Source organism: Urtica dioica, chromosome 2, assembly GCF_054948205.1.
Source record: "Urtica dioica subsp. dioica isolate 48M chromosome 2, U.dioica_male_clone48M_v1_H2, whole genome shotgun sequence".
In the NCBI taxonomy this organism is placed as follows: domain Eukaryota; kingdom Viridiplantae; phylum Streptophyta; class Magnoliopsida; order Rosales; family Urticaceae; genus Urtica; species Urtica dioica.
In genome coordinates, this window is record NC_142757.1 from 17,435,253 (window position 1) to 17,440,109 (window position 4,857).

A 4,857-nucleotide genomic window follows, 5' to 3' on the forward strand; every position below is an offset into this window, starting at 1 on the left:
GCATTACATGTTTCGTCGGCCAAAGATAAGAATCCAAAACATGCTTTTATGAACTATTATGGATACATTGAAGACATTTGGGAACTTAATTATTGCGGGTTGTGAGTCGCTTTATTCAAGCGCAAATGGGCAGATAATAATCATGTTAAAGTTGATAATGACGGAGTTACAGTTGTCGACTTGAGACGGATTGGCTACGAGAATGATTCATTTATTTTGGCTTCGCAAGCAATTCAAGTGTTTTATGTTTCGGATCCAGCCAATCTAGAGTTATCGTTAGTAGTTCATATGAAAGCGAGAAATGGTAATGATGAAGAAGACGAAGACATGTCTAGCATTCCACCGTTCACATCGGGATTACCTCCTATTGATCAAGAGATGGATGATTTTGATGATGACGATGTTTCTCATCTACTTCGTAAGGATATAGATCCTATTTTTGTTTGATTTAGAACAGTTAACAATGTATTTTCATTTTGGATTTTATGTTATTCTCTTATGGACAACATTTCTATAGTGTTTAAATTTACAATATCATTTCTAGACTCTTGCCGCGGCTATGTGTGTTGTCCACCGCGGCGAAAAGTTTCTACAAGGCTTAATAAGCGTTGTAGGACATCTCGCCGTGGCGATTATGTAATTTCGCCGCGGCGAGAGAAACTTGCCACGGCGAGAAAATTATGTCGCCGCGGCGAGGATATGTTCTCAAATATGAAGGCTCTCGGTAAGTTTCTCGCCGCGGCTATGTTGTATTTGCGCCGCGGCGAGCTTATGTTTTAAAAAATGCATGCTCTCGGTAAGTTTCTCGCCGCGGCGACGTTTACTTTTCGCCGCGGCGAAGAATTTCTACAACGCCATGAAAAGCGTTGTAGAATCTCTCGCCGCGGCGCCGGTGTAATGTCGCCGCGGCGAGATAAACTTGCCACGGCAAGAAAATCATGTCGCCGCGGCAAGGTTATGTTTTCAAATATGCATGCTCTCGGTATGTTTCTCACCGCGGCGATGTGTACGTTTCGCCGCGGCAAAGACTTTCTACAACGCTTTGAAAAGCGTTGTAGAATGCCTCGCCGCGGCTAGGTATAAAACACGCCGCGGCGAACGTTATACGCCGCAGCGAAATTTCTAAGTCGCCGCGGCGAGATTAGAATAAACCTGGTTTTCCACATTTTAAACCTGGTTTTCCACATAAAAATTATCATTCAAATAAAAAACCATCACACATTCAGATTTCACAATCTTTAAATATTAATCAAGTCTCAAACACACATTAACTAAAACACGAGTCTTAAACATAAACAAACCATGCGAGTCTTAATTTAAATTTAAAATGAAGCTTAAACAAACCAAACGAGTCTTAAATTTAAAATTTAAAGTTGGTGTTTTTGGTTTAGTCGTCATTCGGTGGTGGTGGTGGTGGTGAATGCGCCGGATATTGAGGAGGTGCCATATGCGGTGGCCAATGTGGTGGTGGGTACGGATAATCGGAGTATTGAGGATATGGAGGAAATAACACCTGGTTCTCTTGGTTGATGTCCCACCGAGAGTAGAGATCGTTCAGTTGGTTGATGTGAGAGGCGCCATACTCCGCTTGTTGGTGCATGTAATGTTGCGTGTGTTGGAACCCGCCGACGAGATAGTTGGAGCATTGAGCTATGTAGTCGATGGTGGCGGGGTCGACTACCGGAGGTGCTGGTAAGAACAATCGAGGCTCGTTGACTGCTGGTCCCTCTTCCCCTTCCTCCTCCTCTTCCTCTGCTTCCTCCGCTTGTGGTTCCTCCCTAATCTTGTAGCGATCGATGATGTTATTCGTAATAGGCCCCATAGGACCCTTGATCGTATCCGTTTTCGAGCGTCCTACCCCCGCATTTGTACAAAGGCCGGTAATGATCGACGGATATGGCAAACCGTGTCGTTCATTAGTATAGTCTAGACTCTTCATCCAATTGTAGATGAATCGACCGACGTTGATAGAATGACCTTTTATGATGCAGAACAACACCTGGATATGATCCTCGTCAAGAGTGGTGAAGTCCTTGATCGGATAGAGGCGAGCGCAAACAAAGTAAATCCAAGCTTTAGCAATCCTGGTGAGTTGGTCACGCTTGAGTACCCTTTTCCCTTTTTCAAGGACCCAATCCTCTCCTGGAATGCACAGCAACCTCGCCATCTCCTCGTGGCTGCAAGTTCTCAACCATTCCCGATAGCCTTCATTCTCGAAAGGCACATCTGGGGTCCCAAGCAAATCATTGATCGCTTCGACGCTCACATCGACCGGTCTACCTCGGACCGTCACAACATCTCCATTGTGATCTGGTAAGTTTGCGTAGAATTCACACACGAAGTTTAAGTTCGCCTCTAACTCAGGAACGGCACAATACTTCACCCAGTCATGACCTTGAATACTGTTGCGGATTGACACTCCTATATCGGTGTTAGAGCTCACATTGAATCCCCGCTCAGGGATCACACTGCGCGACGAGATTTTGTCGTAACGATCCTCCGCGGCCTTGCTGGTGAAGATACTTGTGTTATAATCTGATTCAGGGGACGGTTGACGAGCTCGCTTACCTTTAATTTTAGTAGGACCTTTGGAAGTGCTCGGAGCAGTGGCGCCCGCCGGATTTTTTGTTCGAACCATTTTTCACTTTCACAAAGCATAATCATAAAAAAATCAATCTCGACATCTACAATCAACATAACCATTTTAAATACTAACAATGTCACAACAATCACAAATTCTATATCAATTCCAACTTCATTTAAACATAACAATATCAAATTCATAAACAATTCCATTCTAACACAAATTCTAACTCAAATTCATTCTAACACAAATTATAACTCTAATTCATTCTAACACAAATTCTAACACAAATTCTAACTCAAATTCATTCTAACACAAATTCTAACTCAAATTCTAACTCAAATTCATTCTAACACAGATTCTAACTCAAATTCATTCATAATAAAATAAAAAAACCCTAATTTTGTTAAATCAATAACCACCTTAAATCAATAACCCTAATTTTGTTAAATCAATAATCACAACATGCAACTCGGGGAAATAACATGAAATCCATATTCAAAAACACGAAATCCATATCAACAACACGAAATTAAATCAATAACCACCTTAAAAACTTAGAAAATCATACCTTTAAAGAGAGAGTGAGAGGCGGTGAGAGAGAGAGAGGCGCGAGAGAGTTGGGCGGCGAGGACGTGGCGAGCGAGAATGGTGGCGAGGATGTGGCGAGCGAGAATGGCGGCGAGGACAAGGCGACGACGAGAAATCGGGGCGGCGAGGACGTGGCGAGGGAATTTGGAAGAGAAAATGAAGACAGACTCGGCCGAAATAGTTTGTCTCGCGTTTGTATTTTGAGGAGAATGAGAAAAAAAACTGAAAATGGGTTTATATAGTGAAAACCTAAAAACCTCGCCGCGGCGAGAACATGTCTTCGCCGCGGCGAGAACATGTCTTCGCCGCGGCGAGGAGATCCTACAACGGATTTTATAACCGTTGTAGGATCCTCTCGCCGCGGCGGGAGTCCTTCATCGCCGCGGCGAGGAAGTTTCATAAAAAACTGCTAGGCCACGGTATCCTTCTCGCCGCGGCGGAGTATATTTCCAGCCGCGGCGACATCATCTCGCCGCGGCTAGAGATGACCATCGCCGCGGCGACTTTATTCTACAATGCTTTTAAAAAGCGTTGTAGAATGCTTCGCCGCGGCGAGGTTTAAATCGTGCCGCGGCGAGGTCCATCCTTCTACAACGCTTTGAACTTGCGTTGTAGAAAGTTTTCGCCGCGGCGAAAATCACATGGTGCCGCGGCGACGGTTCTACAACGGATAGTGTTAACGTTGTGGGAAATCTAAAATTTAAGTTCTTCTACAACGCTTTACAAAAGCGTTGTAGAATCACCCAGATTCTACAACGCTTATCCAAAAGCGTTGTAGAAACACCTGGATTCTACAACGCTTAGTCATAAGCGTTGTAGAAACACTAAGTTTCTACAACGCTTATGTTAAGCGTTGTAGAATCCCTAGTTTCTACAACGCTTATGTTAAGCGTTGTAGAAAGTGGGTTGTATAATCCATCATTTGTAGTAGTGATCCCTTACGCCTCTGCCGTAGGAAGCCTTATGTATGCTATGCTTTGCACTAGACCTGACATCTGTTTCGCCGTTGGCATAGTTAGCCGTTTCCAATCCAACCTTGGACCCGAGCACTGGATTGCTGTTAAGCATGTTCTTAAGTATCTTCGAAGAACTACGAACTTGATGCTTACATACTCAGGTACTGACCTGACTATGACGGGATATACCGACTCCGATTTTCAAGCGGATAAGGATTCCAGGAAATCCACTCCGGGATCTGTGTTCATCCTTAATGGTGGAGCTGTTGTGTGAAGGAGTATTAAGCAATCTTGCATTGCTGACTCCACAATGGAAGCAGAATATGTGGCTACTTGTGAAGCATCCAAAGAGGCTGTATGGCTTAGAAAATTCCTTAAGTATTTGGAAGTTGTTCCAAACATCGACGAGCCCATGACCCTTTATTGTGATAATAGTGAGGCTATTGCTAACTCAAAGGAACCTCGAAGCCATAAGCGCTCTAAGCATATTGAGAGGAAATACCATTTGATTTGAGAGATTGTGCAGCGCGGAGACGTGGAAGTGAAGAAGATCTCAATGGTGGACAACCTAGCAGATCCATTCACAAAGGCCCTAGCGAACAAGGTCTTCGACCAACATCGAGAGGGATTAGGCATGAAAGACTACACACGTCTTCTTTGAGTCAAGTGGGAGTTTGTTGTCAATGGTGCCCACAAGAAGAGTTGTAATCTTTATATTCTACATTT